This window comes from Pyxicephalus adspersus, chromosome Z (assembly GCF_032062135.1).
Source record: "Pyxicephalus adspersus chromosome Z, UCB_Pads_2.0, whole genome shotgun sequence".
In the NCBI taxonomy this organism is placed as follows: domain Eukaryota; kingdom Metazoa; phylum Chordata; class Amphibia; order Anura; family Pyxicephalidae; genus Pyxicephalus; species Pyxicephalus adspersus.
In genome coordinates this window covers 63,920,720-63,936,470 of record NC_092871.1, presented here as the reverse complement: position 1 = coordinate 63,936,470, position 15,751 = coordinate 63,920,720, and the positions used below count along the sequence as shown (strand labels likewise).

The following is a 15,751-nucleotide window of genomic DNA, read 5'->3' as shown; positions in this document are numbered from 1 at the left end:
ATTGTCCCCTTCTGATCACTTACCCGTAATTAAGTGCAGGGATCTCCGTTAGGGAAGGGATCAGCAGCTTGCTTCCTTGTTCAGTGCAGGCTTTTTACTTTCAGTTTGGCTCAGGAATAGACACACCCTGCAGCCAGCATTAAAGACACACATGCTGCAGCCAGCATAAAGGACACACACGCAGGATCATATATCAGATATCTGGAGCTGTCTCGGTGAGTACTTTTTTAATTTACCAGTATGTATGCTTTTATTTTCTTTTTCTCCTAGGTCTTATTTTCGGGGTAGGTCTTATATTAGGGCAGGTTTACAAAATAGTGCTAGGTCTTACTTTCGGGGTAGGTCTTATTTTCGGGGTAGGTCTTATATTAGGGCAGGTTTACAAAATAGTGCTAGGTCTTACTTTCGGGGTAGGTCTTATTTTCGGGGAAACACTGTATATACAAAACAAAAAAGAAAGGATTAGTTGGACGCTAGAATCTTAAGTACTAAGATAAGTGCTTCATGCCCATCCAACAGTCAAGGGCCACATGTGCTCCTTTGGTACTTATTTTGTGCCAATCCAGGCTGCACACAACATTTTGTATTTTGCTTAGTTTATGCAAACTTTTTCTTTTTCTCTTTACTGTATACCTTATATCATTTTTATGTTTAGAGTAGTTTATAGGAAGAGTTTAGGGAGTACAAATGCGAAAAATGTACAAATTGATTTGTAAAGGGGTTGTAATAGCAATGGTTTCTAGCAGTTTTATGTTAAATGTTCCCAGGCTATGACTATCTCCTAAAGCAGCGGTCACCAACCTTTCGGACCTCATGGACCACTAAAATAAAAATTTTTAAATATGAATTTTTTTAAAAAGATAAATACATTCGTAAAATAATGATCTTCCTAATGGTGCCTGACGAGGACTGTGGAGGCTCTGATTCATTAATCAGCTAAGGGTTAAGTGAAGTATTACTATTGTTACTACTATTATTAGTTGCATTATCTTTGGTATTACTAAAGAAATGCAAAATAATTGTTTGCTTTTTCTTACTCATTATGGGGTTTATTTCATTTGAATCCAAGACCAAACAAGAAATGATAGTTATCAATGTCAAACTATTTGATGCCATTAAATTTAACAGTTAAAGAAAATACACAGTTAAGGTCATACTTATCTAAAAGAGCATCTGAGAAAAAAACAAATAAAATAAAACAATGAGAATTGGTATTCACGGAGCGGGGTGACTGTTGTAATGATCCAAACAATACTGGAGCATTGACGTCACGCTGCGCCTCTCTTGTTTTTCCATCTCTTGGACATTTCATGAATTTAGTACAATATAAAGGCGAAAATTGTCACTCATAATATAAGAATTTATTTGAATAATATTTTTGTTTTATTATTAAAACATAAAACTTGAAAATAATGTCCAAATTTTTCTGTGGACCACCAAACTTTTCTTGCGGATCACCAGTTGGCGACTGCTGTCCTAAAGCATGTCCTCCTAAAACAAGTGCTGTATTGCTGCCTCTGTCCAATCTCCTGTACTGTGTCCTCAGTTTCTGACCATTTTCCAAAGTATGTCTGCAGTCCCTGGCCATCTTTTGAAGTATATCTGCAGTCTCTGAACATCTCTCGCAGTATGTTTGGTTTCTGACCAATTCTTGTGGTGTTTCTGCAGTCTCTGGCAATTTCTTGCCGTATGTATTAAGCCTCTGATGATGCCAGTAACTGTATTCGACACTTATTTATCAAGAGTGTTGACCACCCCAGCATTAAGTCATGTATGAGTCACCAGGGACAATACTAATATTTAGGGTCCCTTTAAGTAATGCAACATTTGGGTGGCTTATTTCCTTTAAAGGCAATTATTTAAATGTCCAGAAAACCAGAGCATATTAAAGAGCATACAATATATTTTTACACATTAACACACAAAATATGTTTTATTAAAATGTGGAACTGTGTAATCCCAAACAACTGTGGCCATTGAGAATAAGATAAACATGATAACTACAGTGCTCCATATACATTTCTTTATCATGTCTTCATGCAAACATCTGTGGCACTGAGCAGGGCATGATAATGGTTTTCTTGGGTATTTTATAACTGATATCCAGTCCTGCCTATCACACCGCAGTGTTCCACATATATGGCTGTTTTCTATCCTCACAATTACTTTTGGCCATTTCAGAAATGCTTGCTAAGTGATTATTTGTAAAATGCAATTTGGATTGTCAGCTGTCTAGTCACAGGTCATTGATGATATTATACTGCCAGGAGAAGCAAAGTTCTGATGAAATGTGAGTTAAAAGGATAAAAATGTCACTACGCAGCTAATTTAGTGCATGGCTATTTTAGCACTTAAATCATTGGCAGGACAAAACCAGCAATGAGACCGCTAACATGTGAGAACACCCAGGGGATCTGACATTCATATCACAGGAATAAAAAAATGCTACCCTTCTTCACTTCTTGGTTGAAAGAGGAACTGTCTGTTGTTTTGAGTAATCAGTCAGATGGAAAAAATTAAAAAGGAAAGAATGATCTGCTTAGTAGGATAGATTTGAATAAATAGTTTTTTTTTATTGGATACTGTTTATACAAGAAATAAAAAGTTGACACAGTTGCATGGATGAAATTAACCACATTTATTAGCCATCCTCTGCCGTGCACACCTGCTATTCATTGCATTTGTAATAGTTAATCACACCAAGTGCAGGAGCCATATTAAAAAATAAAGACTGAAGGCTAAACACATAATTTGCAGCTTGGCACAATAAAAAAGAGAGCAATGACAGATCACTGATAAAATGAATTTACCCTTTGAATATGACAAAATTTGAAATGTGACTACAATTGCAATATTGCCTATAATTTAAATAAAGCAAACGTCACTAAGACTTGGGTTTCTCAGAGAAGACCTGGGTATCTAGATATTAGGTAGTTTGCAAATAAACATGATTAGGTGAACAAGAAGGTAATTGAAGCTTTTCTTTGGTGTTTCAAAGTTTTTATGAGGGAATTCGGGTTAACAAAGCTCTGTATAACAAAATTACAAAACACAAAAATAAAGAGAAAACCAACAAAAAAACAACAAGATCCAGTGAAGAATAAAAAACGGAACTAAAGGGAAATAACTAAAAAGAAGGAGAGAAGGAAATCAAGACCACAGCTTCAGATTATTCAGGAATGCGAAAGTTTAAACTCCTCTAAATTGTTAAAAGTAAAAAGTAAAAGTGACTTTAGGGATAAATTGGAAAGAAGAGGAGGTAAAAAAGGGGGGTAAATCTAAGAGTAGGTTAGGTTTAATCTTTGGGAATTTAGCTAGAACATTGTTTGGAACACTAGGTAGTTTTTGTTGTAATGGTTTACATAAAAATGGGCCTGAACAGTGGAAGCTGTCTCTGTGCTTTTGCCATGGCAGTAGGTACGTACTTTTTATTATTATTATTATTATTATTATTATTATTATTAAACAGGATTTATATAGCGCCAACATATTACGCAGCGCTGTACATTAAATAGGGATGGAAAATGACAGACTAATACAGACAGTGATACAGGAGGAGAGGACCCTGCCCCGAAGAGCTTACAATCTAGTAGACTTGATGTGTGTACTGTAGAATATTGAAATTAGAAGCCCATATCAGGTCAAAACTTTATATTATGTGTTTAAGCTAAGAAACATTAGAACCTCTGTGGACTTTTTTTCTGTTCATGTAGGGACAACTTTAGGACATTAAATATTAGTAAACATTTTCATTGGGTGCTCAGACAAAAAATATATTTCAATAAAAAATAAATAGGTGTTAAATTATTGCATTCTGTGTCTTCATGTCCTTGGGACAAGTAACCCATCCTTGTTCTTGTATAGGTGTCACAGGGATAAGAAAAAAGGGAACAAAGGAAACTATCCCCCATGAGGTCAAAGATGCAAAAAACCTACAAAAGAAATGTAAACTCTTCCCCTTTCATTTATGCAAACAATAAATAAATATTTATAAAGTGGAGTTGGACTTTAAAAAACACTAAATACAGATCTGTTGATGATTTTTTAGTGACACAATGTATTTAAATCTTGCTGCAGATTTTCGTTTCCGCTAACTTAGCAATAAAATGATCGTCCAAATGTATTACAATACACCTAAATAAGTGTCAGAGTTAATATGGAAATCATTACAGTGGTAATGTGGATGGTCTGTCTGTGTTTTGTTTGGACCCTGTAGCTGTATTTGTGATTCTTCTCTGATTACCGAGCTTGCAGAGTATGACACCATGTTTAATGGTCTGCCCAAAGCTCACTTTTTCTGCTAAGTTTAGCTGTCAATGTGTTTCCTGTATATATTGATCCCCTGAGTAACTGGAGACAGACCAGGCTATAACCGGAAATTTGAAGAGTAGAAAGAAAAAGCCAGGTTCAGGAAGAGAAAAGGGACAAAGACAGGGGAGAAATAGAAGAGCAAACATGTTATATATTGCTTCATAGCTTCTATGAACTGATGAGGAGCAACCGAATTTTTTTTTACCCACAAATTGTGAATGAGTTAATTTGTATTCCATATGATGTTTAAACAAAAAAAATTGTAAATGACAACCTAACCTTTAATGTAACCCTAAATCTTAGTTTAGCTTCTACTTAATTCTAAATCTTAGTTTATCCCCCTAAAGCTGCGTACACACGTCAGATTTTTCTTGCCTGATAATCAGCATCGGCAAGATATCGGGCGAGAATCTGGCGTGTGTACAGTCGGCGTCGTTCATCGTCCGTGGATCTGTCCTGGCGGATCCACGAACAATGAACGACGAGCGATCCTAATGCAAGGGAAGAGGGAGAGCGCGCAGCAGGGTGCCGCTCTGTCGTTCTCCCCCTCCCCTCTCCATAGAGCAGAACGGTGCTGTATGTACAGCACCGTTCATGCATCGTGTAGTCCTTTGTCGTTGGAAAGGATCGTTAAAGATCCTTTCCAATGACAAAAATTGCACGTGTGTACGCAGCTTAACTCTAGAGGCTTGTTCAGACCTGTGGTAAAATCAGATGTTTTGTAGAATTTTTAACTCTACAAAACATCTGTAAAAAAATAGATAAGATTAGAATGTATGAGTCTGTCAATTGTGCAGGTGGTAAAAGGCAGCAGCGTTATCTTGCAGCGATCCAGACGCTCCTTGTGGCTTCTGTGAGCATCTGTGGTATAATCAGATGTTTTGTAGAATTTTTAACTCTACAAAACATCTGTAAAAAATACATAAGATTAGAATGTATGAGTCTGTCAATTGTGCAGGTGGCAGCGTTATCTTGCAGTGATCCAGACGCTCCTTGTGGCTTCTGTGAGCAGCTGCCGCCCCTGCAGACTTAGATGGAAAGAGATCACAACTGCTTAAAAAAGTCTAGACTGATGTATTTAGACTTTTTTTAGAGCTGTTTCCAGATGTTTTTGATGCCTGCAAAGTTCCTCTCAGCGCTCAGGACAGGAAGTAGTCTTAGGTGACAACACCTCTGCCCTTATAGAGTGACAACAATGACCCCTGGACACAGCAGAGCTGATTAACCTATCTTGAGGTGTGGGACAAATCTGACCTCTCATATTCAAAGGTGAAAGCTTGGATGAATATTGTGGAACTTTTCTTCCCAACAGCGAAGGAGGAGATAGAAGCATGGCATCAACAAAAAAAGGGTAATGATTTTTATGGGTGTTTTGTCTTTTGATGTGTAGCAAGGAGTATTTGAGTCAGACAAACTAGTTTGCACCAGGTGCAATGGCAACCCACATGTGGTTGGAAAGGCAGCAAGGGTCATTGGTAGGCCAGATAAAAACAAAGAGAAGCTAGGAGCATTGGTAACCCACATGTGGTTAGAAGGGCAGTCAGGTGCATTTGCAAACCAGGGTTTGGTGAAATGCAGGCCTGGGGGTAGGGGGCTTATTTGATATCTGGAAATCCCCTTTTACAAGAGGGTCACCTGATGTCTGCCCACCAACACCCTGGGAATGAGTAGAGGAAGTAAAGGGCAGTAATATAATTCCCTTTACTGTCACCAGCACAACAAAAATAGAGCCTTTAAAAACCCCCAAAAACGTCTCTGTAAGTCCTTGCATAAGTTTGTATAATCATTTGCAAAAGCTAGCAGTTTAGCCTGAAGCAGTAAATGCTGTGTTTTTTTAACGCAGGTCCAAAAATAGCTTAACCTATCAATTAACTATAACCCAAAACGTTAGCCTATCCCCTAACTCCAACCCTTAACCTTAGCGTATCAGCTAAATCTAACCCTAAACCTTAGCCTAATCTCAGAACTCTAATCCTAAACCTTAGCATATCCCCTAACTCAAACCATAACCTTAATCTATGCTTAACCTAAAGCTTAGTGCATTCCCCTAAATCGCACTTTAAATCCTAGCCTACCCATTTAATTCTAAACCTTAGCCTGTCCTCCAACTCTAACTTCAAATCTTAGCCTATCCCCCTATCTCTATCCCTTAACCCTTAGCTTAAAAATTATTATTATTATTAATATTATTATTATTATTATTAATAATATTAATAAACAGGATTTATATATCGCCAACATATTATGAGGTGCTGTACATTAACTAGGGGTTGCAAATGACAGACAAATACAGACAGTGACAAGAGGTGGAGAAGATCCTGCCCCGAAGAACTTACAATCTAGGAGGTGGGGGAAGTAACACACAATGGGAGGGGAGATATGTAGTGGTGAGAAGTAGTGAGGGTTTTAAAAGACAGAAAAAGATGGGTAGGCAAGTTTGAAAAAAATGGGTTTTGAGTGCTGTTTTAAATGAGCAAGCCGAGAAGGAGGAGGAAGACCATTACAGAGAGTTGAGGCAATTCTAGAAAAGTCTTGAAGCCATGCGTGTGATGAGGTTATGAGTGAGGAAGTCAGTAGTAGGTCATTGGAGGAACGAAGAGTGCAGCTAGGGGAGTATTTTTTACCAGCTCAGAAAGGTAATTGGGACAAGAACTGTGGAGAGATTTGAAGGCAAAGCACATGAGCTTGAATTTAATTAAAGTGAAATGGAAGCCAAAGAAGAAAACTACAAAGACAGGTAGCAGAAGAGGAGCTATGGGAAGGATGGATAAGGCTAATAGATTGTAAAGGTGAGAGTCGGGTTAGTGGAATACCAGAGAGGAGGATGTTACAGTAGTCCAGACGAGAGATGATATCAGAATAATAGAAATCTAAACTAAACCTTTGTCTACCATCTAACTCTTACTCCAAACCTTGACTTATCTAATTAACCCAACCCTAAACCTTTTCTGAACCTCCTAACTTTAACCCTAAACCTTGGCCTCCCCCCTCCCCAAACTCCAAAGCTAGGTACACACTTCCAATAATTATCGTTAGGAAATGAACGATTATGACCGATCAACGATTATGCACGATTATATTTGAACAATCGCATTGTGCACAATTCTGTACATGCTGTAACGTATAATCATAATCCACCAATAGTGTACACACGCTGGACACAATCGTTTGAACGATGCAGGGAGTGACATGTAAAGGAGAAAGTGTATTGCAGAAACATGCACGATCACTGAACGACCGTACACACGATAGAAAGCAAACGATCGTTGGTCAATCAGATCCGCTGTCGCGGTCGTTCATTTCCAACGTCAATCCTCGTTCATCGGCGTCCTTGGCCACCTTTTTTGTGAACGTTTTTCGGCCAATCGGTTGTTCGGCGTTCGTTTCCAATGATAATTATTGGAAGTGTGTACACAGCTTAAGGCCTAAAGCTCAACCAAATTTTTTTTTCTAAGCCTAAACCTTAGCTAAACCTATAACTCAACCTCCTTACCCCACCTCTGTCATCTCAAATGCTACCTTAATGCTAGCTTAAATGTTACCTTTAAACCACACAATAACCAAATCCAAGCTCTCAAATAATTTTTTTTTCTTGTCGCAAAATAAACCAATTTCATGATTTCCATGGCAAAATGAATGTAAACACCTGACCTATATGACTGTTTAAGAAGAGCAAGGAGGGATGAAGTTCGATAAAGAAGAGGAGTAGAAAAGAAACACATAATAGAGGGGGAGAAGTGAGGGAATTGGTTCAGGGAAATAATGGTAGGAATAGATGGGATAAAGAATAACTGCAGGAGAAGAAGTGGAGACAGAGAGGGGTGGAATGCAAAAGCAAAAGTGATGGAGATGACAGAGAAGAAGAGACAGTGGAAAAGAAAGAAGAAGAGACACCTGACATATAAAGGTAGATATTAAAGGGGTGGATGTGGGGTGTCATGAATACCTGAATTATTGTATATAAACAGCCATTTTGTCATTTGTAGCCAGATATTGTAGACCTTCTCCAAAATGACTTTGGTGTTATGCTGTGAAAATCATGTGTTGTGAAAAAAAATAGTAGAAGATCAAACAAGCCTGGACAGGGATAAGGCTGGGAACAAAGGAATACATATACAGCACTGATATAAAGCAAATAGCTGAACTCTGGCCACTTTTTATTCAGTTAGTTTTGAATGGAGTGGGAATTAGTGACTCCTGAAACTTTTGTACTACTGTCTGAGAAGTGAGTTGATCATAGGCAAACACTGCTCCTGCTTCTGCTTAACAAATGTTAGCTGGAATTTAGCTTTAATTTTGTTTATCACTTATTACAGTCTATTTTAAACTACATGTTCATTTTGGACATGCTGCTGTACCATTTCACAGCAGGGTGAAAAATGTTGTCACCCTGTGGATAACAAAGGTATCTGCTGGTAGTATTTACAAGTATAGGTAACACAACTATATGTATGTGTTAGAAGAAAATCCATGCAAATACTATTGACAGACTGCATCATGTATCATTTTAGTATTTTCCCATAGTTCTAGTTTGAGGTGTGCGTAGGCCCTAACATTTTACTGTCTTGGTCTGTAAATAGAAAAAATGAATGTGTTTCATTCCATCTGTCCATCACAGCTTCCCTGTACACTCTGCAATGTTATCTGTCTGTACACTCTGCAGGCAGTGCTGTAGTATATTGGGACATCCTTTGTAAGTAAATGGAGGTTGTTCTGTTAAGGTGGTTGCATGCTTCCTGTCATAGGGTGACCACACTGCTTGTCCATAGATACAGTACAGTAAGTGTTGAAACCGTGGAACAAGAAGTGTGTTTTTCACAGGATCACCAAGTTAAAATAAAGGAAAAAAATATCAAATCTACTATCAAATCTAATGTAAACTGCAAAGTATTCCATTTTGTTCTTGAGTTTACATACACAGAATTTTTTTCATAATGCCTAAATTTGATCTTCACTTTCATTACAGTAATATAGCTCAGTTTTGCAAGTGGAATTTTCAACTATTTATGTTGGCATATGTTTACTGAACATACACCTGAAGAACTGACAAATCTCTATAAAACACTTGATCCTAAAAACCGTCTCATCAAAAATGACTTTGGCTAAAAAAAAAAAAAAAAAAAAGTTTCCACTGAAAGTACACATCTGTTTCCTTTTATTTTGAATGCCTCTGTCCCACTAAGAGGACCTCCCTCAATGTATTCATACCTGAAATAACAATAAAATCAATACCATCCATGGGTACGACTCTTTTTCCCCCTTGGTCTTAGTGGATGCATTTGTCTCCCAACTTAGTAGTGTAGCATTACACTAGCTCTTCTGTTCCTATTTCACTTTGTCACCTGCAATAGCCTAAAAGGGTCTAATTAAAGTTAATCAGATGGGGTGATGTTCACTTGCAAACTGCCTGTAGATTTAAGGGTGTTTCTGATGTAGGAGAGTTTTTTTTATAACATTTTTTATTGATAAGGTTTTATGGGGTTAATAAGGATTTAAAAGTAAAAAACACACAATTCAAAACAAGTAAAATAGAAAGAAAGGAGAAAAAAGAAAAATCTGCAAGACACTGATATGACAAAATAAGAAAAAAACAACACTAACTGGTATAACAGAGTCAGAATAGGGAGTGTCATACGATTTTTAATATGGAGGAGCCCTTAAATAACTCTCAGATCTTGGGGAACCCCTCTCAATTGTAATATACACAGCTCACAGTATATTAGTGTAGTGATCACTAGGAAAAATGTCCCTTATATTATGCTTTTCTAGATTAAAGATCATTAGTGTGGGGGTTCAAATTAAAAATTTCCCAAAGAACCCCTAGCAATCTTTGGAGGAACCCTGTGTTTCCATACACCCTGGTTTGGAAATGCTGATGTACTTTGTAATTTTACAGTGACTGCTTGCCTCACTATTGTTCTGCTGGATGCCCTGCCTTTAAAGATCTGGCTTTATGAAAGTCAGTATTCCCATAGTGCTAGACATGTTTTCTAAACCTTACATAGCATCTGGGGTTGTGGCTGCTTCCTTGAACTCATTGGTCACTCTATGGCTCCTTCTGCTGACTTTCACGTCACTAAAGGACAAAGCAGTGCTTGAGACATTAGAAAATGAAACTACAGTGTGCAGCAGGGGGCATCCAAAAAAACCTAATAGAATTAAATGATAAATATGTGGTGAAAAGCTGCAGTGCTGTAAAGGAGCAAAACACAGGGTAAGGAGGAGACAGGTTCCTGGAAAGGTGAATGTAATAGGTTATCCGTTGCAGGGTAGTTCAGGTAAGGTTTTTTTTCTTTTTCTGACTGAGTCCGTTTTAAATGGGGTACTGTAGTCATAAAAGAAACAAGGGGACTGCATTTCCAGACTTCCATCCTAAAATGCTACTTGCCTGACTGAAAGAGTAAATTGATGCAATACAAAGCTAGTGGTGACAGTGCTCCCAACAATATTCATTCTGGTGGTGCACAGTCATAATCCAGGTAAGTTTTGAGTGGCCTGGAGAAATAAATTATTTACCTAATAATGCTAACATGCAAAAATATATAGCCAGCTCTTGTCTGGATTTTCTTAGCTTGCATTTGTTTTTGTACATCAACCACACATTGTAGTAGATACTCTGCCCGTCCACTGAAAAAGTGTCTTTAGTCATTTTATCTTTGGTTATGGCATACATTCTGCATGGTATGGATTTGATAAGCTTATCCAATGTCACCACATTTATTTTCATCCAGATTTGCAATAATTTTTCACAAGGATCTTGTGTTGAGGATGGGAGGGTCAGACCATTTAGTAAAGTAATTTATAGCACATCCCAAAGGTTATCAATAGGGTTAAGGTCTAAACTCTGTGGTGGCCAATCCAAAATTATGTCTCCCAGAACCATGTTTTCACAATTTAGGCCTAATTAATCCTGCCATTGTCATTTTGGAATTTGTTGGGCAATCAGGGAAGAAAAAAATTAATTGATGGAAAAACCTGGTCAGATCATAACACTGCCCCTACAGGTACCCTAGATCCTATTACTGTCCCCACAGGTTTTGGGACATTTTTTTTTTTTTTGGCCAGGCAGTGTAGTGTATTAGACAATCTTCTACCAGGAGACTATTCAGCCATTAAAAACATGGAAAGTAACTAGTACATTTTACCTGACTGCTAGAACATCTTTAACTAATGAAAACCTGAACTTTACAAGCCTCATTTGCATGCGCAAAATAAAGCCAAATTGGAAGAGACAGTACATGATCTAAGAGAGTTACAATCAGGCTGCAGAATAGTTTAAGCTTATGTGTGTGGAATTCTAAATTCCTCTGTGCACTCAAGTGTTGTTTAGCAATGTACATGTGTGGGGCTTTTCTCCAATAACCTGTCTGATTGTCAGGTGAGGGAAGCGGTGTGCCAGAGACAATTAAATAATTCACGGCATCGCTGTTTGCTATGCAAGTGCACATGGTTAAACGTAAAAGTGGCTCTGATGTTGAAAGAGTTTAGTACCAGCCAAGATTAATCATCCTTATGATGAAATTTCCTGATTTACCTGCGACTTTTTCATGAATTATTTTGCAAAATGTTAGAATTAATATTACAGTATTATAACATGCTAAAAGACATAGCCTTGCTGGCATCAGATGTTCAGTATTATTGTGTGATCTGCTTTTACCAATCTATGTAATCAATTCCAGTTGTGTCCACCCAGTTAGACCCTTTTACTAAAAAGAACATTTTACAGTTAATTAGTAATGTGTGTAGCTTGTATATTATTATACATCTTCATATTATGCATTAATTTGGAGTGCCCATGCAACCAAGGATTTTCTAGTGGACTCTTGTAACATATGTGTCCAATTTTACTCTAATGCTGTTTTAACAAATATATTAATAAATAATAATTTAATTAATACATTTAATTTTATTAATAAATAATCCTATAAATTATGTCAGCACTGTATCTATGGGACAATTATTTGTTATGTATGGTACTGTGCAGAAAATGAGCTGGGAAGGGCTCTGAAGGACTTCTTTACTAAATCATTGAGAAGTGGATCAGTACACCCAGGCAGATAAAGAATCTACAGTTTCTTATGCAATGCAAATCCCAGTTTGGGCAAGACAAAAATTTTCATTTCTAAAAAACAAAAACAGGTATAGAGGCAATGGTCCTAAAACCTAGTCAGGGGTCAAAACCCTGGAGTACAACCTGGAGTACTGATGAGATGGGTCTGATTCAGTTAGATGATAGGAGGTATATATGATAATTAGGGTATATTTCTTTGTGACAAAACATAGGTTTTTTAGAGTGACTTAACTCAGGACTGGATCAGTTTTTAGCAACACTACATTACAAACAATAACTTAACCACCTGGGCGTTACACTGATGTCTAGATTTCTGTTCCAAAAGCGGTACACTGTTTTTCATGAAATTTTTTTTTTTAAATTGTAGACCTGTAACTTACAGAAATATGTCCGAACAGGGTTCTAGTAGATATCATGAATATAAAAAATGTTTGAAACACACAATCATGTAAAAAAAAAAAAATTACTTTTAATAAAATTAAATAAAAGACACAAAAATCAGCTTAAACAAGAATACATAAATAAATGAAAAATACTGAAAATGCGATAATTCGATATACTGTATAATAATATATTTTTCTAAAACACCTTTCTAGTGTCCGTCACATACCTATAGATAAAACCACATAAATATATTTTCTATTATTTTGTATTAGATTGGATACAAGACTTTGTATTCAATCCAATAGAAAATGAGAACAAAATTCAAACTCTCATTTTGTATTGGATTGAAAACAAACTCCTGTATCCAATCCAATACAAAATGAGAGTTTGAATTTACCAATTACATACTTTGTATTTATTTTGAATTATTTTGTATTGGATTGGATACAGGAGTTTGTATTCAATCTAATACAAAATGTGTTTGAATTAATTTTAATTTGAATTTCCCGCACACGCGCAGACGTCATCGCCGAGGGACACGTACACGCTACGGACGGAGAAGAAGAAGCCGGCCAGCTTCTTCTTCTCCGCCGGCCGGCTTCTTCTTCTCGGAGAAGGCACCCAACGCTGGAGATCGACGCTGGAGGACGACGCTGGAACACGACGCTGGATGATCGCAGCGGGACCAGGTAAGTGATCGATAAACCCGAACTTTTCTCACTGTATTTTCATACAGTGAGAAAAGTTCGGGTTTATCGATAATTGTAATTTTTTTTAACCCGAACCAAGGTCAGGTTTAACGGTCGGGTGGTTAAGAAGCAGAAAAGTTTGATTCAATATATATTTTCTGACTTGTTTTTGCATTCAGACATTTTTGTGTCACCTAGTGATAAACCATTTTGTTATTTTCTTTTTATAGTAGATCACAGTAAAAAAAGTTAGGTCCAAAAATATTAGGACAGAGACAACTTTTTTCTAATTTTGGTTCTTTACATTACCACAATTAATTTTAAATCAAACAACTCAGATGCAGCTGGACTGCAGACTTTCAGCTTTAATTCAGTGGGTCGAACAAAAAGATTGCATAAAAATGTGAGGAACTAAAGCCTTTTGTTAACACAATCACTTCAATCCAGGGGCTCAAAAGTAATTGGATAAATTAAAAAGCTGAAAATAAAATGTTCATTTCTATTACTTGGTTGAAAACCCTTTGCTGGAATGACAGCCTGTATTCTTTAACTCAAGAACATCACCAGGTGCTGGGTTTCCTCCTTTTTAATGCTTTGCCAGGCCTTTACTGCAGCAGTTTTTAGTTGCTGTTTGTTTGTGGGCCTTTCTGTCTGAAGTTTAGTCTTCAACAAGTGAAATGCATGCTCAATTGGATTCAGATCAGGTGACTGACTTTAATAAACTCATGGGTTGCTTTGGCTGTATGTTTTGGGACAATGTCCATCTGTTTTAGGAAATGCCTCACAATCAATTTGACTGCATTTAGCTGGATTTGAGCAGACAGTATGTCTCTGAACACCTCAGAATTCATTGGGCTGCTTCTGTTCTGTGTCACATCATCAATAAACACTAGTGTCCCAGTGCCACTGGCGGCCATGCACGCCCAAGCCATCACACTGCCTCCGCCATGTTTTACAGATGATGTGATATGCTTTGGATCATGAGCTGTTCCACGCCTTCTCCATATGTTTTTTCTGCCATCATTCTGGTAAAGGTTGGTTGGTTTCATCTGTCCAAAAAATGTTTTTCTAGAACTATGCTGGCTTTTTTTTAATGTTTTTGAGCAAAGTCCAATCTAGCCTTTCTATTCTTAAGGCTTGTGAGTGGCGTGCACCTTCTGTATTTACGTGCATGCAGTCTTTTATTTTTTGTAGACTTAGATATCTATACGCCTACTTCCTGGAGAGTGTTGTTCACTTGGTTGGCTGTTGTGAAGGGGTTTATCTTCACCACGGGAATGATTCTGCGATCATCAACCACTGTTGTCTTCCATGGACGTCCAGATCTTTTGGTGTTGCTGAGTTCACCAGTGCTTTGTTTCTCATGATGTACCAAACTGTAGATTTTGCCACTCCTAATAGTAGCAATTCCTCAGGTGTTTTTATTCTGTTTTTGCAGCTTAAGGATGGCTTGTTTCACCTGAATGGAGAGATTCTTTGAACGCATAATCTTCCACATACAAGCACCCCCCCTCCTCAATTCAACTCCAGGCCTTTTATCTGCTTAAGTGATAATGACATAACAAAGGAATTCCCCACACCAGCCGATGAAATAGCCTTTGAGTCAATTGTCCAATTACTTTTGAGCCCCTGAAATGAAGTGATTGTGTAAAAAAAAGGCTTTAGTTCCTTACATTTTTATGCAATCTTTTTGTTCAACCCACTGAATTAAAGCTGATAGTCTGCAGTTCAACTGCATCTGAGTTGTTTGATTTAAAATAATTGTGGTAATGAAAAGAAACAAAATTAGAAAAAAGGTATCTCTGTCCAAATATTTATGGACTTTACTGTAGATTCCATAGGGCAGTGTATTGTAAGCTTCATGTATTGGCAGAATGTCTTTTGTCTTAATCAGATATTGGTAGGATATGTTTTTCCAGTCTCTTGTATTGGAGTTTCAGAACTTTACTTTGGTGTTGATAAGGGTGAGCTGTTCCTCACTGAAACCTTGAACTCAAGTACATTTACATCCTCCTATTTTTTGTGGTACCCTAGCATGCTGGGGTCTTGTTAATAGTCTATGCTAATAAATAAATTGGGGCTCTTTATTGAAGTAGAGATTTTTATAACTGGTCTCATATTGTGATGTTGTGTCGGTTCATAAATCTAATGCCCCAGTCATGTGCTACCTCTAAATGCATAGTGTGTTACCCACATTAGGGCAGTACATTCATATTCAAGAAACAAGCAGCACACCTTAATTCAAGAAGAACAGACATGCTATTGTATTACCACAGAACAGAACAACATGTGAATT

At 37.3% G+C, this 15,751-nt stretch overlaps 1 protein-coding gene across 9 annotated transcripts in view; it reads left to right on the top strand.

Annotated features, from left to right (window-relative positions):
* The window catches only part of NTNG2 (netrin G2), a 196,368-nt gene that overhangs the window by 146,188 nt on the left and 34,429 nt on the right, over nucleotides 1–15,751 (top strand). The gene's annotated exons all lie outside the window — the stretch shown is intronic.